Source organism: Tachyglossus aculeatus, chromosome 1 (assembly GCF_015852505.1).
Source record: "Tachyglossus aculeatus isolate mTacAcu1 chromosome 1, mTacAcu1.pri, whole genome shotgun sequence".
In the NCBI taxonomy this organism is placed as follows: Eukaryota; Metazoa; Chordata; class Mammalia; order Monotremata; family Tachyglossidae; genus Tachyglossus; species Tachyglossus aculeatus.
This window is the reverse complement of record NC_052066.1, coordinates 80,171,036-80,196,153: the sequence shown is the minus strand read 5'-3', so window position 1 is coordinate 80,196,153 and position 25,118 is coordinate 80,171,036. Positions and strand designations below refer to the sequence as shown.

The window sequence follows — 25,118 nt, the reverse complement described above, 5'->3', positions numbered from 1 at the left end:
GTGCTTTGAAATAGCAGATATGCTACATCTCCAGTATTCTGAATTGTTACACAAAACACCTTTGGTATATAATGTATATTTCCAATTGAGGTCAGGAAACAAAGTCCTAATGTATCTCTGTGATGGGCACTCAAAGTAGCCCAAACACTCAGAAGAGGGAAATCTAGGAGAACCATTCCATGGTACCCTTTCATGGGGAGAGTTTAATTAATGCTTTATATGGTGATATTAGTAACCGGGCAAGTCAGAGGGAAGGATTGGGAAGGACGTAGGGAGGCCCCGCAGTTGGGGAAGAAGACAGCACTTGACTATTTTGAGATATGATGTTTGGAGTCAGGACATAGGGAAGACTCTGAGCTGTGACCATAGGTGGACCCAGGGAACAGAGATGGATCAGTGATAGTCCTGTGTGAAGGTTGGGATGCACTGGAGATTCAGTGACCAGAGTTAGGAGTCTGGAGGAAGGAGCCTCCTGCTCCTTCTGAGAGGTAGAAATGGCACAGAGATGCCCTGGCATCTGAGGGGCTCAAACAGAGTGAGACTGAAAGCTGTGCTGCCCTGAGAGGAGAGAGGGAAGGACCAGAAGAACATGAGCCCTATGATGCCTACAGGGAAATACAGACAGTCATGAGGGGGAAAGTATGAGAGCTAGGGAAAGGTGGTTTGAACTGGATTGCCCTATTACCTGATTAAGGAGACTAGCAAGAAAACAGTTAAACATTATTGAGATCAGAAATCTCATTAGGGTTGGAGGTAGGTCTGGAACGGAAGCAATGGGTACTCGAGAGACTCATGGACCACAGGAGACAGCACTTTCTGCATGAGCTTCTGGTAGCCAGTCCCAGGAAAGGGGTGGTTACCTAGTCCCCAGAAACCCCTGCTCCTTCAGGGAGACACCTGTCTGTTGGCAGGATAAAAGTTCAGGGATTTGGGAAATGCTGGGCAGAGGTCCCGAATCTAGCTTTTCAAGAAGGGAAGAACTGAAGGGCTTTACGACACAGCAGGGATTAACAGGGATCTGGTCACTCCTAAGTGACTCTGGGGGATATTTTGGCAGGGATTTGGGGTGGTAAGATCCTGGTAACATTGCAGCCTTCTATTGGTGATTAAAGAAAAAGACATTATTTTAGGCTAGGTTCAAAATATAGTTTTAAACTAGGATATCTACTGGCTGAACTGAGATTGATGAGACCTTTTGCCGCATTTACATTTGGAAGAAAACAACCCAGACATTGAACAGAACTGGGACATCTCCCCTTCCTCCTTAAATTCTCCTCTCAAGTCAAAGGTGATCCTAACTGAAGGGGAGCATTTCTGCAATCGGGTGGTATCCAGGATTCTGGCTCGATGGTTTCCAGGTAAAGGTTTGGCGTGGAATTCAGTGCCCATAGGTGAGACCCCATTCCTCCACTCTAGTGAACCCTATCATCATTTCCCTTACTGGAACTTTTTGACATATCACCAATCACATCTCCTCCAAGAGGCTTTCCCTGACTAAGCCATCATCTCCCTACTCCTTCTCCTTTCTGTATCACCTCTGCACTAGAATCTGTACCACTAGAATATCACTAGAATTGGATATTCACCTATCCAACTCCTCCCACTTTTCCAGTGAGTATAGGGGATTGGGAGAAGATGAGCGCTCCCCCCCAAACCCCAACCCCAAGAGAATAGAAGGGCAGGCACTGTTACCTGGGCAGAGCTAGATTTCACTTCATTTGAGAATAAAGGATATTTAAGATTGTTAGTAATGATATGGTACCTGTTAAATTGGGAAAATTTTCATTAAATGTCATAATTACCTAAAAAATTTTAAATATTAACAATACATCTATTTTGCCTTTAGAATAATAAATTAAGGGATGCTATCAGAAAACCCTTATTATATTTTTATGAACTCATTTTGATATAGTTATTTTATTCACATCTGCATATTATAGTATCTTTCCATGCATATGACAACTGATCTTCAGATTTTTTGATTTTTCAGAAGATGACTGCAATAAATTAAATGATCTAGGGAACAAAGAAATTCAAAAAGCCCTGGATAATCAATCTGTCATGGAAATGACAAATTTTGCAGGGTCTGTTATACACATCAGTGCACGGTGCTGATTGTGTGAATTGGTAAAAAGAAAATTGGGCTGATGATTATTCTGGCACCATCTCTTTGCAAAAGCCTATCTAAAGCAGACCTGCTTAGGTTTCTGACTTTAAAACCATGAGAGTGGAATTCAGGCTTTATAAAGAGGAATATTGCATAAAGCCAACTGAGATTACATTTCTCATAACCTGATTATATTGAAATATATGTGGTAATGTGGATCTGGACATTCACTTCCAATGGTGAAATCCAGCTTTTTGAATGCATTATGAATCTGTAAATAATAGCTTTTCTCATATAGTACACAAACTGCAAAATCTTTCCCCGCAATTGCATGTTGCTTCTTTACCAATCCTTTTTGCAATTAGAATAGTCCATGCTGACTAACGTCTATGTCTCCTCCTTAGAATGTAAACTCACTGTGGGCGTGGAATGCGTCACTGTTATTTTCTACATCCAAAGTGCCTGATGCATTGTACCACACCAAGTGGGAGATTAATGAATGCTACTACTTCTACTTTCTCCACTTTATATCATCTGGCTCCTGCATTGGACAACTTCAGACCCTTTTAGCATTTAATACTCACAACCCAATGCAGCACTTATTTACTTACCTTACGCACTCTTTTGCTTCTCCCTATAATTTACTTTGGCATCTATCTCCTCTGCTAGATAGTAAAATTCTGAAGGGCAGGAATCTGGCCTTCTATGTCTACCTCCAAGCACTTTCTACAGTTCTCTGGACTTAGTAGAGCCTCAAGAAATGCTACTGATAAATTGAGTGAATGGTCTCCTCCCAGCCTGGAACTCATTACTCTGTTTCTGCATCACTGAGAATCTGTTTCTGCATCACTGAGAATGTACACCACCTCTTCCCAACCACATATGTCACAAAATCACTTCCTTCTATTCCACCCTCTCTGTGTTTAGTTAACTTTAGAATTTTATCAAGGAGTTATTTTCTAATGTCTCTGATTAATGCTATCTGATGAACATATTTTCTGCCTGATATCTTACCTGATTTTCAGCTGAACAAAAGAACTACTCAAGTTTAATTTGCTTTTCTAATTGCACCTATATACTCACATTGCCTGATATTTGCTATCAAAACACTGCGGCTATTATTACACCCATCCTATTCTGTGATCTGCTTATTTGAATATTAAAGTTTATATATTTAGCTTTAACATACCTATGCTCAATTAATCACTCTATCATAGAGGGCTTAGTGTGTGCAGAGCACTGTGCTAAGCACTTGGGAGAGTACAATACAAAAGAGTGGGTAGACACATTCCCTGCCAACAGGAATCTTATAGTTTAGAGAGGGATACAGACATTATTATAAATGAAACAAATGCGGCAATTTACATAAGTGCTGTGGGACTGAGGGTGCAGAAATAAGGGTGCAAATCCTAGGAAAAGGGGGATGCAGAAGGGAGTGGAAGAAGATAAAATAAGGGCTTAATTGGGGATGCCCTCTTGGAGGAGATGTTCTTTTAATAGGGGTTTGAAGGTGGGGAGAAAGTAATTTTCTGTTTTTTATGAAAAGGGAGAGCGTTCCTGGATGGAAACAGGATGCGAGTGAGGTATGAGATAGATGAGAAGCAGCGGAGAACAGAGAAGCAGCATGGCTCAATGGAAAGAGCATAGGCTTTTGAGTCAGAGGTCATGGGTTCAAGTCCCGGCTCCATCACTTGTCAGCTGTGTGACTTTGGGTAAGTCACTTAACTTCTCTGTGCCTCACTTACTACATCTGTAAAATGGGGATGAAGACTGTGAGCCCCCATGGGACAACCTGATCACCTTGTAACCTCCCCAGTGCTTAGAACAGTGCTTTGCACATAGTAAGCACTTAATAAATGTGATTATTATTATTATTATTATATCGAAGTCCAGTGAGTAGGCTGGCATTAGAGGAGCAAAGTGTGCAGGCTGGGTTGTAGTAGGAGAGAGTAGTGAGGTGAGGTAGGAGGGGGCAAGCTGATTGAATTCTGTGAAGCAAATGGTAAGGGTTTCTGTTTGCGGCAGAGGTGAATGGGCAACCACTGGAGGTATTTGAGGAGTGGGGATATATGCCCTGAACCGTTTTTTAGAAAAAAAAATCCGGACAGCAGAGTGAAGTATAGACTGGAGTAGGGAGAGAAAGGAGAGAGGGAGGTCAGCAAGGAATTTGATGCAGTAATCAAGGAAGGATAGGACAAGTGCTTTGATTAATGTGGTAACAGTTTGGTTGGAGAGGAAAGGGTGGATTTCAGCAATGTTCTGAAGGTTGAACTGACAGGAGTTGGTGACAGACTGAATATGTGGGTTGAATGACAGAGACTAATTGAGGGTAATGCCAAGGATTCGGGGTTGTGACACAGGAAAGATGGTGGTCCTGTCCACAGTGATGGGAAAGTCACTGGGAGGACAGGGTTTGGGTGAGAAGATGAGGAGGTTTGCTTTAGACATATTAAGTATGAGGTGTCAGAGGGCCGTCCAAATAGAGTTGTACTGAATGGAGGAGGAACAAGGGACTGCAGAGAAGGAGAGTGATAAGGGCTGAGATGTAGATCAGGGAATCCTCTGAATAGAGCTAGTAATTGAATCCACTGGAGCATATGAGTTCTCCAAAGAAGTGGATGTAGATAGAGAGTAGAAGGGGACCCAGAACTGAGCCTTGGGGGACTTGCACAGTTATGGGGTGGAGGCAGAGGAGAAAGGGCCAGAGAGCGGCCAGAGAGATAGGAGAACCAGGAGAGAAGGTGCCATGAAGCACTTAGTACAGTGCTCTGCATACAGTAAGTGCTCAATAAATACGATTGAATGAATAAATGAAGCTAATGCTGTATGATATTTCCAGGAGAAGGGGACGGTTGACAGTTTTGAAGGCTGCTTAGAGGTCAAGGAGGATTAGGATGGAATAGAGGTCATTGGATTTGGCATGAAGGAGAACAGTGGTGGCCTTTGAGAGGACAGATTCCATGGAGTGAAAGGGGTGGAAGCCAAAAATATTACTAATTACAACTGGGGTATTTGTTATACTCTGATTATATGCCAAGCACTGTACTAAGCATTGGGGTAGATGGAAGATAACCAAGACCCACATGGAGCTCACACTATAAGTGACAGAACAGTTTAGAAGTTAGAAGCAGCAGGCCCAATGGAAAGGGCATGGTCCTGGGAACCAGGAGGACCAGGGTTCTAATCCCCTCTTTACCACTTGCCTGCTCTGTGACTTTGGTCAAATCACTTAAATTCTCTTTTCCTGTTATCTGATCTGTAAAATGGAGATTAAGACTGTGAGCCCCATGTGGGTTAGGGACTGTGTCACACCTAATTAGCTTGTAACTACCCCAGCCCTTAACAAATACTTAAAAAAATGTGTTGAATCTCCATATTTGCTGATGAGGGAATTGAGGCCCAGAGAAGTGAATTTGTGCCCAGTGTCACACAGCAAGCAAGTGGCAGAGCTGGGATTATTTCCCCGGTCCCCTAAACACAGGCTTCTGCTCTTTCCACATGGATAGAGAATGGGCTTGAGAGTCAGAAGACATGGGTTCGAATGTTGGCTCCACCACTTGTCTGCTGTGTGACCTTGAGCAAGCCACTTAATTTATCTGTACCTCAGTTACCTTATCTGTAAAATGCAGATTAAGACTGTGAGCTCCATGTGGAACAACCTGATTACCTTATATCTACCCCAGTGCTTAGAACAGTACTTGGCGCATAGTAAATGCTTAACAATTACTATCATTATTATTATTATAAATGGTCCTTAAAGCCTCCAAATTTTGGTCATGGTAATATGATTGCTGAAAAGAAAAGAAGTCTCTTTTCAAAATGCTATGAACTCAAAGTGAATTAGGAGTGGTTAAGAATGAAAAGTGTTGAAATTACATTAAAATAAACAAATCAGACAACTTAGTAAAAATTTCAATGAGGGTATCCAGAAATACTTTCACAATTGTAAGGAAGAGTACAATTTGAAAGCAAAAACATTAAAATCCATATTTTGAGTTTGTTACCCAACAATTTGGTGCTTGGGGACTTTAAATAGTCAGTGAGGACAAGGAATGATAACCCTCACATGGTCTGAATGGCACATCTCAATTTGGGCAACATTTGTGGGAGACTTTCAGTTACTCTGAGGTGGGAGGTCTTGTGAGCAGGAAACGTGTCTACGAATTCTATTCTGTTCTATTCTCCCAGGCACTTAGTGCTCGGCATGCCGTTTGCATACACACAAAAAGTGTTATTGAAAATGGGCAGGGGCAAAACTCACTGCCATCTTCTGCAAAAATAAGTGAACTGTCCCTGTCAGGAATAGCTGCACCAGATAGATCACCATTACCATTAAGTAATAATAATAATTATTATCATTATTATTATTGTATTTGTTAAGCTCTTACTATGTGCTTGGCACATAGTAATCAGGTTAGACAAAGTCCCTGTCCTGCATGGGGCTCACAGTCTTAATCCCCATTTTACAGCTGAGGTAACTGGGGCACAGAGAAGTAAAATGACTTGCCCAAGATCATTCATTCGTTCATTCAATCGTATTTATTGAGCGCTTACTGTGTGCAGAGCACTGTACGAAGTGCTTGGGAAGTCCAAGTTGGCAGCATATAGAGACGGTCCCTACCCAACAGTGGGCTCACAGTCTAGAAGGGGGAGACAGACAACAAAACAAGACATATTAACAAAATAAAATAAATAGAATAGTAAATATGTACAAGTAAAATAGAGTAATAAATATGTACAAACATATATAGAGGTGCTGTGGGGAGGGGAAGAAGGTAAGGCGAGGAGGATGGGGAGGGGGAGGAAGGGTAGAGGAAGGAGGGGGCTCAGTCTGGGAAGGCCTCCTGGAGGAGGTGAGCACACAGCACACAAGTGGCAGAGCCGGGCAAAGAACCCATGACCTTCTGACTCCCAGTCCCTTGCTCTAACCACTACACTTACTAGCATTCAAACCCCGTCAAATCCTGGTTTGCAATTGACCATTATTCAGGAGTCCATTTTTTCCTTCTAAACTCATTCTTAGAGATATTTCAATGACTCCATTTGCCCCTAATCACATTAACGAACACTTCCTTGTCCCATCTTCTTAGATTGAACCCCATTTACCTAGGAATGACCTGTGCAAGTGTGATTTCCCATTAGGTATTTTTTGATTATTCCTGTCTTTCATGACCAAAACTGTTGGTTCCTTAAGGGCTTGGAGAAAGAAAAGAAAAGTTTTTCTAACAGCACAGTCCTTCCGTTCAAGGCCTGCAGTGGATATATAACTTGAAATAACTGTTTCAGACTACATTAAGGACTATCCCTGGACAGTGGCCCATAATTATCCCTCTGAAATGAATCAATCAAACAATTACATTTACTCAGTCCAGCAATTTTTGTATGGTATTTATTGAGTGCTTGCTGTGTGCAGATCACTGTACTAAGCGCTTGGGAGAGTACAATACAGGAGTAAACAAGACATTCACTGCTGTCAACAAGCTTACAGTCTAGAGTGGGGAGAGATAGACATCAATGCGAATAAAAAAATTACAGATTTGAACATAAGTGCTATGGGGCTTAGAGAGAGGGAGAGCAAAGGGAGCAAGTCAGGGCAACACAGAAGGAAATGGGAGGTGAGGAAAGTTGGCGCTTAGTCTGGGAAGGTCCCTTGGAGGAGATGTGCCTTCAGTGAGGCTTTGAAGATGGGGAGAGTAATTTTTCAATGGGGCTTTGAAGTGGGGAAGACTGTCTGTCAGATTTGAGACAGACAATTATTCTACCACAACAAAATTGGTACACGTTTATCATGGCTACAAGGAACTCAGTCTAGCAAGGAAGATGGACATTAAAATAAAAGCAGAGAAGTGTTATACTAGCTTTAGAGTTAAGAAGCATTTAACGCAGGTGCTCAATAAATACCATTGATTTGAACACAACTTCAAACCATCTCAGAGATCACTAAGGCCAGGCTTTTTAAATGGAATTTTAGTTCAGATTGAGTAGTTGAGCTGAAATTTCTTCTAGCTAAAATAATTAGGTCTCAAGAGATCAGGTTCCCCAGAATATTTTCAAATTCTTCTCCCTTAGCATTGAGGAGACCTAACTAAGGCCTCTGCTCCCACTACATGCTCTACACTGGTGCAGGCAAGAGGCTGGAAGTGTCAGAAATGTATTCACCCATTCAGTTGTATTTATTGAGCACCTACTGTGAGCAAAGCACTGTACTAAGATGCTGAAGGGTGGGGTACTTTTGCTTCCCATTAACTTCAGGAAAAGTCTGTGTGGTTATGATGATTGTAGTATTTGTTAAGTGTTTACTCTGTGTCAAACACTCTTCTAATTGTGGGGCTAGATACCAATCTGGTCAGACACAGTCCCTGTCCCACAGGGGCCTCCCAGAAAGGAGAAGAGGTAGAAAATCCCCATTTTACAGATGAGGAAACTGAGATAAAGAAAAGTTATGTGACTTGCCCGAGGTCACATGGCAGGGAACTAACTGGTTTTGTCAGGATTAGAACCTAGGTCCTCTGACCCCAGTCCCATGCTTTTTCCATAAGAGAACACTACTCCTCATATGAATATAAATTGGAGTCTTATTCATTCATTCAATTGTATTTATTGGGCACTTACTGTGTGCAGAGCACTATACTAAGCGCTTAGGGAGTACAAGTCGGCAACATATAGAGAAGGTCCCTACCCAACAACGGGCTCACAATCAGTCAATCAATGGTATATATTGAGAGCTTACTATGTGCAGAGCATTATTGTAAATGCTTGGGAGAGTACAATACAACAGAATTAGCAGACAAGATCCCCGCCCTTAGTGAGCTTAGAGTCTAGAGGGAGAGACATACGTTAATGTGAATAAGTAAGATAATCAAAGTAAACACTTTAAAGATATGTACATAAGAGTTCTGGGTTTGGGTTGGGTTGGGGTGAATATCAAGCATTCAGCGGTCACAGATCCAAATGCATAGATGATGCAGAAGAGAGAGTGAACCAGTGAAAAGAGGGCGTAATCAGGGAAAGCCTCATGGAGAAGATGTGACCTTAACTGTGCTTGGAAGGTGGAGAGCGTAGTGATATGGCATAAATGGAAGGGGAGGGAGTTCCCAGGCCATGGGGATGATGTGGGAAAGGGGTAAGTGGTGAGATAGATGAAACTGGGGTACAGTGAGTAAGCTGGCACCAGAGGAGGGAAGTGTGCAGGTTAGGCTGTAGTAGGGATTTAGTGAGGTGAGGTAGGATGGGGCAAACTGATTGAGTGCTTTTAAAGTCTTAAAGGTTCCTATCACCAATCTGGGTGAACAGGGCACTTTGACTCTTTGAGGAACTGGAAATATCAAGAATAACAGTGAAGCAGATTTGACCTAGCAGAAAGTACCTAGGCCTAAGACTCAGGAGACCAGGATTTTAATACCTTCGGTGTCACAGGCCAGCTGTGTGACCTGGGGCGAGTCCCTTAACCTTTCTGTGCCTCAGTTTCTTCTTCTGTAAAATGAGGGGGATAACCACTATCCCTTCCTCTTAGACTGTGAGCCCCCTGTAGGAAAGGGACCACATAATCTTGTACCTTTCCTGGTGTATGACTCTGCGCTGGGCACACTGTAGGCATTTAATAAATATCACTGTTGTCATTATTGTTCCTATTAATAAGAACTGTGAGCTGCTACCTCTAGGAGTAGCTGTTGCACTGAAAGATTCTGGTGCAGTGTACAACATGGGATGCTTTTGGTCTCTTCCAAGAGCACCAAAAACTCGTTGGTGGGATAGTAGGGAAAGGAGGGGGAGAGCTGTGGAGGACTTGGGTTGAATTAGATCATGAAATAAAGATGAATCCCTATTTTCCTCAAGTGTGTTACCTTATTTGTTCACCTATGCAAGTTGAATCTATCCAAGGAATTCGTTTTAACGCAGCGATTTAGCAGTTCCTGATTTCAGAAAAGATAAACGGCAAACCTCTATTTATGAATGGTGAGAGCGGAACACGTTTTTGAGACGAGATTTAAACAGGAAAGAACATATTTATTAAATCCTAGAGATGTGATTCTGACCAAAAATTGAGCCAAGCCTCAGTTTTTGAATTAAAAAGCACAGGATTTCCTGAAGTTCAGAGATTACACTCCCTTAATTACCAAATAAATCTGGTGATAACAATGACAGAATGTTTATTTAATCTTAATTGTTTTGCACGTTATCTAAGAGTCTTAAGAGAGTAATAATTCATCTTCAAATTCCTTCTATCTAGTTTTGAAAAATCACTAAATGGAAGAGCTTCTAACTCTTTTCCTTTGACATTGTTGTGTTCATAGTTAATAGTCTACTCAGGATTAGACAAGAAAAATTTTGCGACACTAGAAATTAGTTACATTGACGTGAACGGATTAATGGGTGAATTGCTATATTGCCCTTTGGCCCATGAATTATTGTTCCTTTGTATAGCTAAATTCAGTTTTCAATCATCTTTCAAAATGATTTTTGCACACACCTAAAATGAAAGGGACACTAGTCCATGTCTGTCTAGCAAAAATTACCCAGTAATAAATCTTCATCTGATATTTATTGCAAAGAATTACATTTGTGATTCAGACCTATGAATGACCATTCAGGAGGACAGATTTAATAAACACTCTAATAAGGAGAGGAGTATCTTGCTGATGCGAAGTCAGACAAGCCATCTCCTATATAATTTGATGAGATGAAATTTCTTGGGATAGTTTTGGACAAGGGAGAAATTGCATAGAATTAAACTATATAGAATTACAAGATAAATCCCTTTCTAAAAATGAATTTTACATAAGCAGGAGCGTGTATATAGATGTATGTAATAGATCTTCATGTATACATATTGTCAAATATTAATCAATCAGTAGTATTTATTGAATGCTTACTATGTGCAGAGCACTTTACCAAGTTGGAAGACATGTTCCCTGTCCACAAGGAGCAGCATGAGCTAGTGGATAGATTAAATCCTACTATCTCCTACTTAAACTCCGTCCTTTGTAGGACAGGGTCGATGTCATGACCTAGTGACAAGAGAATGGGCTTTGGAGTCAGAGGTTGTGGGTTCTAATCCCGCCTCCGCCACTTGTCTGCTGTGTGACCATGGGCAAGTCACTTAGCTTCTCCTTGCCTCAGTTACCTCATCTGTAAAATGGAGATTGAGACTGTAAGCCCCACGTGGGACAACCTGATCACCTGGTATTCATTCATTCAATCACATTTATTAAGCACTTATTGTGTATAGAGCACTGTACTAAGCACTTGGAAAGTACAATTCAGCAACAGATAGTGACAATCCTACCCAACAGCCAGCTCACAGTCTGGAAGTGGGGAGACAGACAACAAAAAACAAAATGAAACAGGTACAAATAATAATAATAATAATAATAATAATAATAATAATGGTATTTATTAAGTGCTTACTATGTGCAAAGCACTGTTCTAAGTGCTGGGGAGATTATAAGGTGATCGGGTTGTCCCACAGGGGGCTCACAGTCTTAGTCCCCATTTTACAGATGAGGAAACTGAGGCCCAGAGAAGTGAAGTGACTTGCCCAAAGTCACACAGCTGACAATTGGCACAGCTGGTATTTGAAGCCATGAACTCTGACTCCAAAGCCTGGGCTCTTTCCACTGAGCCACACTGCTTCTCTACTCAAATAAACAGGGTTTACTTATCTACAGGGGAAGCAGCGTGGCTCAGTGGAAAGAGCACGGGCTTTGGAATCAGAGGTCGGGTTCAAATGCTGGCTCTGCCTCTTGTCAGCTGTGTGACTTTGAGCAAGTCACTTAACTTCTCTGTGCCTCAGTTCCCTCGTCTGTAAAATGGGTATTAAGACTGTGAGCCCCCTCGTGGGACAACATGATCATCTTGTAACCTCCCCAGCACTTAGAACAGTGCTTTGCACATAGTAAGCACTTAATAAATGCCATCATTATTATTATCATTATTATCTACTCCAGCAGTTAGAACAGTGCTTGGCACATAGTAAGCACTTAACAAATGCCATCATTATTATATCCAACCATTTTTGTTAATGGTATTTGTAAAGTGCTTACTATATGCCAGAAACTGTTCCAAGTGCTGGGATAGATACAAGGTAATCAGGTTGGACACAGTCCATGTCTCACATGTGACATACAGCCTTAATTCCCATTTTACAGATTTGGTAACAGAGGCACAAAGAAGTCCAATGACTTGTCCAAAGTCACGAAGCAGGTAAGTGGTGGAGCCGGGATTAGAACCCATGTCCATCTGACTCTCAGTTTCGTGGCCTATCCACTAGGCCACACGGCTTCTCAACCTGATCATCTTGTAAATAGCCCAATGTCTCATACAGTGTTTGACACATAGCACTTAAAAAGTACCATTAGAAAAAAAAGGAGTAAAATAAAACAGTTCTGAGATTATGATTACCTTTCCTCACTGAGTAAGAGTGTAATTTATTACAGGGTCATGACATTATAGAAACATAATTCTTCCACAGTAAGAAATAGTGAATATATGTAGTTGTTTTTTGTAACTCCTTTGCGTATGCATCACTAATTTCGAAAGCAATCGAACTCGGCTCTCTTTTTCAAATACTACTCAAAGGGGAATAGGGGGTAATATTTCAGAATTATCCTGCTCTTTAAAGACATCTTGTTGGACCATCACATTTGGTTTCTTTTAAGGAGAACTTGTAAGGGGCACAAATACACACAGACAATTCTGTACGTGAATTCTGTATCAGCCTGAGCTAACCTAAATGTGCCCTCCCTCTCCACTCTCCTGCCTCTGTCCCCTCACTCATGCTCTTTCCCAACGTGGAATTGATCCTCCCCTCTCAAAGCCAATGGACTGCAGCCCTCCCCATATTCATAGCAGTCCTATAGTTCTCCATCCTCTACCAAGTCTGTTTAATTCCCACCCTGAACCATAACCCCCATGGGACAACCTGATTACCCTGTGTCCTCCCCAGCACTTAGAACAGTGCTTTGCATGTAGTAAGCACTTAATAAATGCCATTATTATTATTATATCAACCCAATTGCCACCTCCAATCAATCATATTTATTGAGTGCTTACTGTGCGCAGAGCACTGTACTAAATACTTGGGTGAATACAATATAACAGAGTTGGTAGACACATTCCCTGCCCACAATAAACTTGCACTCTAAAGGGAAGATAATCAGTTTGGACATAACCCCTATCCCTCTTAGGGCTCACAGTCTAAGTAGGAGAGAGAAGAAGTATTTCATCCCTATTTTATAGATGAAGAAACTGAGGCACTGAGAAGTTTTAATTGCTTGCCCATGGTCACACAGCAGGTATGTGATAGAGCTGGGATTAGAACCCAGGTCCTCTGACCCCTAGGCACAGGATCTTCCCACTTCTCCATGTTGCTTCCACTAGGCCACACTCCTTCCACTGCTTCCTTACTCATTTAAACCCTACTTCAGCATTTGTGTATCTATGTATAGTCAATTGACAACTCAATAATTTACTTCAATTAAACTATTTTGTGAATATTTTACACCCATCCCCCTGATTAGTGTTTATGTTCTTTGTTGGCAGGGACTATGTATTTGTTGTACATTCCAAATGCATAGGTGACTGTAAACTTCCTATTTATGAGCAGGAATCTTGTTGACTGATTCTGTTATATTGTACTTTCCCAGGTATTTAGTCTTTGCTCACAGTAAGTGCACAGTAAACACCACTGGTTGGTTGGCAGTAGAGTGCATTGCACCTAGTGGGTGCTTAGTAAATATTGTTACTACTATTATAACTACCGCTCTATTGGGTGTCCAGTCCAGTACACCTCTATTGAGGTAAGTGATACTTTCTACTTAAGGAGACTGACTTCCTTCCAGGAAGCAGCAAGATTTAGTGGAAAAAGCACAGAACTGGGAGCCAGAGAACCTAAATTCTAATCCTGGCTCAGTCAATTGTCTGCTGTGTGATTTGGGGCAAATCACTTAACTTCTCTGTCTTAATTCCTTCATTTGTAGAATGGGGATTTAATACCTATTCTCTCTCCTCACTAGGTTGTCAGAGGTCGTGGCTTCTAATCCCCGCTCTGCCACTTGTCTACTGTGTGGTCTTGGGCAGTCACTTTGCTTCCCTGTGCCTCAGTTACCTCATCTGTAAAATGGGGATTAAGACCATGATCCCCATACGGGACAGGGACTTTATCCAACTCAATTTGCTTGTATCCACCCCACCTCTTAGAACAGTGCCTGCCACATAGTAAGCACTTAACAAATACCATGATTATTACTATTATTATTTTTACAGTGTTTGGCTCATAACACTGTAAATCCCCCAATTACTACTATTGCTATTCTTATCATTAGCATGACTATTATGATTATTATCATCATTATGATTTTTGTTGTTGCGGTTGCTTTGTTTTTTGTGATTCTCCCTTACCATTTGATGTGGAATTTAACTCATAAATAATACTTCCTTAGGTAAACCCAGCTGGTGAAAATACAAAGGAGAATCTTGTAAACTACCAACTCATTCACCCAGTTAGCAGCTTGCATGGGGATAGCAGGGGGCCTAGGGGAAGAACCGTTGCCTTAAAGATAGCTATTGCCCCTTTGTGTCTCAGAAGCAGGGATTTCTCAGTTAAATCAGAAGTCTTGAGGGCAGAGGCCACGTCTAATCTTCAACATGAACCTTAATTGTTCAGTTCAGGGCTATGCATTTCATGGGTGCCCCATAAATAACTCTTGGATGAAGTCAGTACTTCCTGGCTCCTCTCCTGGCTTCCTTGGTCGACAATTTGACCCTTGTTATTCACAGATCCCAAGTGTTTCCAACTGAGATACAATGGTCCTTTATTGTAATTATATTCAGGGCCCTCGCTGGATGTTAATAAAATACAAAACTTTTATTTTCGTGCGGTAGTTTGGATGCTTAAGTTGACGAGTTCCTTTCTCATGTTTTAATCAAGTTGTATATGCCTATTTTTAATAGCTTCAAATATGAGTAGCTAATTGCAGAGAGTAAAGAGAAGATTTCTATATATAACCCCTATTGTCTGGGTATCCCATAATTGCCACAGATTCTGATGCTAATAGATTATTCAGTTTCTTGTCAGAGTGCTTTTTTTTTAACAAATTCTTGCTGTGTAGATATATCCATTTATATATAACGTATCTGTGCCTCAGTTACCTCATCTGTAAAATGGAGATTAAGACTGTAAAACCCGTGTGGGACACAAACTGTGTCCAACCTGATTAGCTTGTATATACCCCAGGGATTAGAACAGTGGCTGGCACATAGTAAGCACTTAACGAATGCCAATAAAAAAAGAAAAAGTGGATCCTATGTGTCCACTGCTTTAACAGAAAGTTCATCAATCGCCAGTTAATTACTGAGCCCTTACTATGTGCAGAGCATTGAAATAAACACTTGGAAAATCACTATAGACCTGCCTTCATTACACTTTGGTGGAATGTAAACATTCAAGGTCTCATTTAAAAATTACATACATCTCCACTGTATGTGTGTAAGCTGTCTGCTTTGAAATCTTGGTAGCGGCAATTTACAAACTGAAGCATAAACTAAAAACCCAAACTTTGAGATACTTTGTATCCTAGTATATTTAAATTTAATTTTGCAAATATATTTTACATATTAGAAAGCTTTACAAACGAGAAACAGCTTGGGGCAGAAAAAATGTAATAGGTAGCCTAAACATTTACAGATACTCATAGATTTTGATTACGAGGGTATTATTTCCTTGTAAATAGCCATCTTTTGAGTTAGAAAATGATTCAGTCGATGGTCACATCTATCGGGGGTGGGTGTAGCTGTTAGGATCAGCGCTAGACAGACAATTCCTTCTGTTTTTGTGCATGAAACATTGCCTCTTGCTTCACTGCTGTTCATTCACTGAAGCTGCCTGGAGCTGTTTCCATTTCTTCCTTTTGGTTTTGCAATCTTCTGGAAATCTCTGCTCTAAAAAAATATTTCCTTTGGTCTGTAAGCCCCTTGTGGGCAGGAATTATATCTACCTACTCTATTGACTTTCACTCTCCCAAATGCTTAGTAAAGTTCTCTGCGTGCAGTAAGTGCTCAAATACCATTAATTTCATTCATTTTTATTGCATATCGCATCACCTGTCTTCTGCAGGCTAATTCCCAACAACTTACTACTCTGCTAAAGTGTTTGAGGCTTTGCTTAAATGTGTCTTAGACACAATACAATTGTATCTCTAGGCAGTAATCTTCTCATGGGCAGGTAATATCTCTACCAACTCAGGTATATTTTATTCTCCCAAATGCTTAGTATAGCGCTCAGCACATACTAAAGGCTCAGTGAATAAGATTGTTTGATTGTTTGAGTTGACGTTAAAATGTGTCTTCTGCCCACTTTTTCTACAATGACCCCATATCTGCTCCCCATGGAGTCATTTTTAGCTCATCTGTTATCATCTATTTCCCTCACATGTCTCACCTAGTACAGGTATGCTTCAACTATTGCTTTCATGCTAATGGTCCTGAATGACAGTGTTCACATTGTTTGTGATCCTGAATTATCCATAAATTCCATTGTATTTATTGAGTGCTTACTGTGTGCAGAGCACTGTACTAAGTGCTTGAGTTAGGCATGTAGAGTCCATTGATGGAACTACTCTTGAATTAAAAAATGCAAACAAGGTCTTCATTGTACGTTCAGGTCTTACGGTCATAAATAATGTTGGATGCTACAATTGTCCCATACATTTTCAGTTAAAGTTTTTTTTTTAATTTTCAAATCTAGTGTCATGCAGATGCTAGCCTCCCTGTGAGCCTCTCAGTGGACACTCTCACCAGATTGATTTGATGCTTTATCTTATTGTCTCTCTTAGCATCATCAATAGTGACTTATCCAGGGAACAAACTTAAATGATAGCATTCATTTCTTTGTTGTGATTCGGGTTTGCCAGTGCAGAGTGGCATTTTATCTGTCTTCGTCAGACTTAGTTTTCAAGCCTCAGCACTTTGCTGACTCTGAGGAGTTGTTCATAACGTTTTGTATCTCTTCTAATTGTATATGTTCAAAGCAATCATCAGCATATAGGGAGTCATCATCATTCAATAATGTTTATTCAATCAATCAACGGTATTTGTCAACTAATCATATTTATTGAGCAATTATTGTGTGCAGCGCACAGTACTAAGCACTTGAGAGAATACAATACAAAAATAAACAGACACAATCCATGCCCACAGGGAGTTTACTGTCTAGAGGACAGTATCTCTGAGTGCTTACTATGTGCAGAGTACTGTACTAAGAGCCTGGGAAAGAATAATAATGATAATAATGATGGCATTTGTTGAGCACATACTATGTACTAGGCACTGTACTATGCACTGTGGCGGAAGCAAGCAAATCAAGTTGGACACAGTCCCTGTCCCATATGGGGCTCACAGTCTTAATCCCCATTTTACAGATGAGGTAACTGAGGCATAGAGAAGTGAATTGAACTGCCCAGGTCACAAAGCATACAAGTGGCGGAGCCAGGATTAGGACCCATGACCTTCTGACCTAAAGACCTGAAATAAATTTATTTATTTATTTATTTTGCTTGTACATTTCTAACCTATTTATTTTTTTTTGTTGGTATGTTTGGTTTTGTTCTCTGTCTCCCCCTTTTAGACTGTGAGCCCACTGTTGGGTAGGGACTGTCTCTATGTATTGCCAATTTGTACTTCCCAAGTGCTTAGTACAGTGCTCTGCACATAGTAAGCGCTCAGTAAATACGATTGATTGATTGATTGACCTCCAGGCCAGTGCTCTATCCACTATGACAACACAACGTATTTAGCAGACACATTCTCTCCCCATAACTAACTTACATTCTAGAGGGGAAGACAGGCATTTGTAAGAATAAATAAGTAATTTATATGTACATAGGTCCTATGAGGTTGTGTGGGGCGAATATCAAATATCCAAAGGTCACAAATGCAAATGCATTGATGATGCAGAAAGGAGAGGAAGCCGGAGAAAAGAGGGCTTAATCTTGGAAGGCCTCTTGAAGGAGATATGACCTTACACTAATGCTTTGAAGGCAGAAAGAGTGATGTTCTGGTGTGTATGGAGGGAGAGGTAGTTCCAAGCTGGGAAATAACATGAGAAAGGGGTTGGCGGTGAAATAGACCAGATAATGGCCCATTAAGCTGGTACTACAGGAATGAAGTGTGAAGGCTGGGCAGTAGTAAATCGGTGAGGTGAGTTGGATGGAGTGAGATGATTGAGTACTTTAAAGGCAATGGCAAGGAGTTTCTGTTTGATGTCAGAGTAGATGACAGCCATTGGAGGTTCTTGAGTGGGGAGACTTTGACTGAACATTTTTGTTGATAAATGATCTATGCGGAAAAGTGAAGTATGGACTGGAGTGGGGAGAGACAGGAGGCAGGGAGGTCAATGAGGGGCAGATGAAATAGTCAGGTGGGGTAGGATAAGTGCTTAGATCAGCATGGTAGCAATTTAGCTGGAGGGGAAAGCATAGACTTTAGCTATGTTGTGAAGGTGGAACAGATGGGATATGCAGACAGATTGACTATGTGGGTGGAATTGGAGACAATGCCAAGGATACAGGCTTGTGAGGCAGGGAGGTTGGTGGTGCTGGCCACAGAGATGCAAAAGATGGTAGAGGATGAAATTTAGGCAGGAAGATAAGGAGTTCAGATTTGGACATGTTTAATTTGAGGTGTCGGTAGGATATCCAGATAAATAAGTCTTGAAGACAGGAGGAAATGTGAGATTGCAGGGAAGGAGAGAGGTCAGGGCTGAAGATGTAGATTTGGGAATCATCTGCATAGAAAAGGTAATTGGCTCCATGGGAGTGAATGAGTATGTAATAAATATCTGCAATTTATTTATTTATTTATTTACATTAATGCCTGTCTCTCCCTCTAGATTGTGAGCTTGTTATGTGCGGGAATGTGTCTGTTATTATACTGTACTCTCCCAAGTGCTAAGTACAGTGCTTTGCAAATAGTAAGTGCTCAGTAAATATGATTGAAGGAACGAATGAATGAATGATAGCACAGTATTAAATACTTAGAATACTACAGTCAAAGAGAACTGACATCATCTGCATAGAAATGGTAATTGGCTCCATGGGAGTGAATGAGTATGTAATAAATATCTGCAATTTATTTATTTATTTATTTACATTAATGTCTGTCTCTCCCTCTAGATTGTGAGCTTGTTATGTGCGGGAATGTCCCATATCCCTCCTACCATTCCTTTCCAAACTCCTTGAACGAGTTGTCTACACGCGCTGCCTAGAATTCCTCAACAACAACTCTCTCCTCGACCCCCTCCAGTCTGGCTTCCGTCCCCTTCATTCCACGGAAACTGCGCTCTCAAAGGTCACCAATGACCTCCTGCTTGCCAAATCCAATGGCTCATACTCTGTCTTAATCCTCCTCGACCTCTCAGCTGCCTTTGACACTGTGGACCACCCCCTTCTCCTCAACACGTTATCTGACCTTGGCTTCACAGACTCCGTCTTCTCCTGGTTCTCCTCTTACCTCTCCGGTCGTTCTTTCTCCGTCTCTTTTGCAGGCTCCTCCTCCCCCTCCCATCCTCTTACTGTGGGGGTTCCCCAAGGTTCAGTGCTTGGTCCCCTTCTGTTCTCAATATACACTCACTCCCTTGGTGACCTCATTCGCTCCCACGGCTTCAACTATCATCTCTACGCTGATGACACCCAGATCTACATCTCTGCCCCTGCTCTCTCCCCCTCCCTCCAGGCTCGCATCTCCTCCTGCCTTCAGGACATCTCCATCTGGATGTCCGCCCGCCACCTAAAGCTCAACATGTCGAAGACTGAGCTCCTTGTCTTCCCTCCCAAACCTTGTCCTCTCCCTGACTTTCCCATCTCTGTTGACGGCACTACCATCCTTCCCATCTCACAAGCCCGCAACCTTGGTGTCATCCTCGACTCTGCTCTCTCATTCACCCCTCACATCCAAGCCGTCACCAAAACCTGCCGGTCTCAGCTCCGCAACATTGCCAAGATCTGCCCTTTCCTCTCCATCCAAACCGCTACCCTGCTAATTCAAGCTCTCATCCTATCCCGTCTGGACTACTGCACTAGCCTTCTCTCTGATCTCCCATCCTCGTGTCTCTCTCCACTTCAATCCATACTTCATGCTGCTGCCCGGATTATCTTTGTCCAGAAACGCTCTGGACATATTACTCCCCTCCTCAAAAACCTCCAATGGCTACCGATCAATCTGCGCATCAGGCAGAAACTCCTCACCCTGGGCTTCAAGGCTGTCCATCACCTCGCCCCCTCCTACCTCACCTCCCTTCTCTCCTTCTACTGCCCAGCCCGCACCCTCCACTCCTCCACCACTAATCTCCTCACTGTACCTCGCTCTCGCCTGTCCCGCCATCGACCCCCGGCCCACGTCATCCCCCGGGCCTGGAATGCCCTCCCTCTGCCCCTCCGCCAAGCTAGCTCTCTTCCTCCCTTCAAGGCCCTGCTGAGAGCTCACCTCCTCCAGGAGGCCTTCCCAGACTGAGCCCCTTCTTTCCTCTCCCCCTCGTCCCCCCTCTCCATCCCCCCGTCTCACCTCCTTCCCTTCCCCACAGCACCTGTATATATGTATATATGGTTGTACATATTTATTACTCTATTTATTTATTTATTTATTTATTTATTTATTTTACTTGTACATTTCTATCCTACTTATTTTATTTTGTTGGTATGTTTGGTTCTGTTCTCTGTCTCCCCCTTTTAGACTGTGAGCCCACTGTTGGGTAGGGACTGTCTCTATGTGATGCCAATTTGTACTTCCCAAGCGCTTAGTACAGTGCTCTGCACATAGTAAGCGCTCAATAAATACGATTGATTGATTGATTGAATGTGTCTGTTATTATATTGTACTCTCCCAAGTGCTAAGTACAGTGCTTTGCACATAGTAAGTGCTCAGTAAATATGATTGAAGGAACGAATGAATGAATGATAGCACAGTACTAAATACTTAGAATACTACAGTCAAAGAGAACTGACATGATCTCTGTCCATGAGGAGTTTACAGTTTATGGGGGAGGGTGATCTCAAAGTAAATTATAGATAGGGGAAATAGCAGAGTATAAGGATATTTAAGTAAGTGCTGTGGAGTTCTGTGGCGTGGGTATCAATATTCTTAAAGGCCACAAGACTAAGTGTACAGGTGATGGAAAAGGGAGAGTGGGTAGGGGAAATGAAGGCATAGTCAAGGAAGACCTCTTTTAGGAGAATTGATTTTTAGGAGGGTTTTGTAGGTGAGGAGGGTGGAGGATTGTTGTAAATGAACAGAGGGCATTCCAGACCAGAAGGAGACAAGGAGTCAGTGGAGAGATAGATGATATTGAGATACAGAGAGTGGGTTGGCATTAAAACATTAAAGTGTACAGGTTAGTTGAGGTAGGAATCAAGTAGGTAAGGTGTGAAGGAGCAAACAGATTATGTGCCTTAATTTAATTTTATTCCCTAGATGATATGTTATCAGTGATGCATGGAGAGACAAGAAGGTAAAACAGTTTGTGCATTTTTCTGGGATGCATTCTCCTAAGGGTCCATAGTTTGATTTGAAGCTGCATAGTTCCAGTTTCAGCTCTGCCACTTAACCTCTCTCCATCTCTGGTTCCTCATTTCTTTAATTGGAATACTAATACCTGCCTTTCCCTATCTTTCAGGGTTATTGTGAGCTTAGAAGTGATCTATGTAATATGAAAGTGCTTTAGGAGTAAAAGTCCTCTGTAAAATCAGGGGATTATTGCAACCTTACCTATGCCTTCTGTAATTGGTTAGAAAACCAGACTCAGAGCAGAAAAAGCTGAAGATATGTAATTGCTCTGGTAACTTTTGACAGGAAAATAGTAAAACACATTGGAATATCCTTAGAGTGCATACAGATTTTGTTTAAAATTGAACTTGTAAAAATAAGTTGGGATGTAACATGCTCATGTGAAATTGTGATCCTTAACTCATGAAGCCATATCAAAATAGTGAATTAATCTAGCAGTTGAATAGCATATAGAAATATTCAATATGCATTTAATTTGTACTTAGCCTGTAACATACAGAACAGATAGATAATAAGTGTTTGCAGAAATTGTAATTACTGTGTCACCATTTGTAAAGCATTTATGCAAAGTATGTAGAATTGACTAACCATGTGCAAGCTGTTGGCATCTTGTTAAAAATCAAATCATCATTTTAAATTCTTTACACAATGGCCATAATGAAGACAAGCCACATCTGTTTTGTGTCTGTTGGCGTGCTCCTTCAGTTAAATCTTTACATTGTGTTCTGTAGCTTTCTAATTTCATCTAAACAAATATTTAATTACTATTTCATTCAAGAATATACAAATACATATATGTAGAGCTTCCCAAGTAAATATATGTATTTGTATATTCTTGAATGAAATAGTAATTAAATATTTGTTTAGAAGAAACAAATTGGTATTGGTATTTTGGTATTTGGTAAATTGGTATTTGTTAAGTTCTGGCTATGTGCAAGTCACTGTATTAAGTACTGGGATAGATAGAAGCTAATCAGGTTGGACATAGTCCATGTCCCACATGGGGCCTACAGTCTTCATCCCCATTTAACAGATGAGGTAACTGAGGCAAAGAGAAGTTAAGTGATTTGCCCAAAGTCATATAGGTGACAAGTGGTGGAGTGGGAATTAGAACTGCGGTCCTTCTGACCCCCATGCCTGTGCCCTATCCACTAGGCAATGCTGCTTCTTATTGACAAATAAGTAAAAGAGTGGGAACAATGGGAAATATTCTCTTACCTGTGAAAGCCTGTCTCTAGAATTTGAAAAAAAGTTTTGCAGAAATATATAAAAGCACAACCAAGTGATATTAACTTTCCCTGATAAAAGTTTCTGACTAGAATATTGTTATTCTTTGAATTTTTAGGACATATTCTGTGAAGTAGATTTATGTCAAACAGTAATTTGGGGAAATTTCACTCTTTATGCTTTTAAAAGCTTATCACTCATTGTATGACTACTAAATTTTGCCATAGTATGTGCCAAATCTGTTCTAATTGAGGAATCAGTGGAGCACCCACACTTACTTCCACAGTATGGTTTGAAATTCATATTTTTTTTTCTAAAATAGAAGATTCCCTTCATACCTCTTAGTAACAGTGCACAGAGATTTTGGTAAAACTAATCTGCATAAATGCTCTATGATTTTTAAATATTATGTTAATTGTCTATGTTGGGAGATAAAAAACAAATTACCATATCTTAAAATGAATGGTTGCTAATATGCTGTGCTGAAGACATTTTTACTTATTTGACTTTTATTTCTGTGCCATTATCATTTTTAATAGCACGAATAAGTAGATTAAATATGAATTCAAGTCAGAGCACTTTCATTCTGTCAAAATATTTCCTGGTCAAAATTCTTAATTGCTTCCGCATTAACATTCTGGCATCAGGAACCAAGCGTAACTTTTAAAACTTAATGTTCACCTCTATTTGGCTTCTGCAGTTTTAGCATTTGTAATGGTGTCCAGTTATTCATTCCAACTGGGGGGTGGTCTGAGACTGTACTTCCACATGAAATTGTGCATCTGTAAAAATACAGATCAGAAAGGGAGAAGACAGAATTAGGGTAATTAGGTTTATGTTTCAAAATACTGGCTCTTGGCATTATACTGTTCTCTACCAGAATGAACCATGAGGAATGATAATGAAGAATGAACCAGGAGTCCTGGGTCCCAGATCCAGCTCTGCTCAGCCTGCTTAGTACAGTGCTTTGCACACAGTAAGCACTCAATAAATATGATTGAATGAATGAACACTGGGCAAATTGCTTAACCACTCTGGGCCTCATCTGTAAAATGGGGATAAGATCATGATGTGTACCATTGACTGTGGCCAACATGACTGGCTGGATTCTACCCCCAGATCACTATGCTTATGGCACATTAAGCGCTTAATAAATTCCATATTTATTATTGTTATTTTAATCATTACTAAATTTTGATAGTAAGTGAGTTTAGATGTACAAGGCATTATGTAGGGCCAACATTTCAAAAACTAAGGCATGGTTGGGGATTTGTGAGTGTGTTTTCAACATCATACCCCCGTGTAATACCCCCAGAGTAAATTCAAACTCACTATTTAATGTTTTAAATAGCATGTAACATAGGTTGACGTTTAATGTTTATGTAGAAACCCATTACTACTGAGATTCAGCAGAACTCATGTTATTTTATAAATCCTCAAATATGGAACTGTACAAGCAGTGTGGCTTAGTGGATAAAGAACGGTTCTGAGAGTCAGAAGATCATGGGTTCTAAAACCAGTTCTGCCACCTGTCTGCTGCATGGCCTTGGGCAAGTCACTTGACTTCCCTGTGCCTCAGTTACCTCATGAGTAAAATGGGGATTGGGATTGTTAGTCCCACGTGGGACAGGGACTGTGTTCAACCCGATTTGCTTGTATCCACCCCAGTGCTTATTACAGTGCCTGGCACATAGAAAGTTCTTAAATACCATGATTCTTATTGCTATTACAGTAATGTGATGCACTACCTCTACTACTAAATAATGATGTTACTATGCAGACATTTTTGGAAGACAACTGAGGCAGATCCACAAGTTTCTCGTTTGGTAAATAAGACTGGAGAGGCTCTTTACCAGAAGTATCGTTGGGACAATCAAAATAGAATCAGAAACAGCTATAGCTGTGGCAAGTAGCATTGTGTGTTCACTTTTGAGGGAAAAATCAGACATTTTATATAGTAGAAATGTGGAAACAACTAATTTTAAATGTTTCCACATTGGCATCTGGAAACAATATCCCTTAGATCAAATATCCAGGGATGGTGTAGGGACATTGGCTCCAGTGGGATAGAGGAAACAGTCACTCTCAAACCATGAGGAAGAAGAAGTCATTAGATTCATTCTCAAAGCATTTTGGTCAAGGCAGACTGTGTTGTTAGCTTACCAAATCCCTTGGAGCCAGAGCGATCTGCAAGTGGAGACAAAATGGTGAGCTTAGCATGGCCCTGTGG

The 25,118-nt window shown here is 41.0% G+C and overlaps 1 protein-coding gene across 1 annotated transcript in view; it reads left to right on the top strand.

The window, feature by feature from the left end:
- Positions 1-25,118, top strand: part of LOC119926909 (glypican-5-like) — a 931,977-nt gene that overhangs the window by 681,025 nt on the left and 225,834 nt on the right. The gene's annotated exons all lie outside the window — the stretch shown is intronic.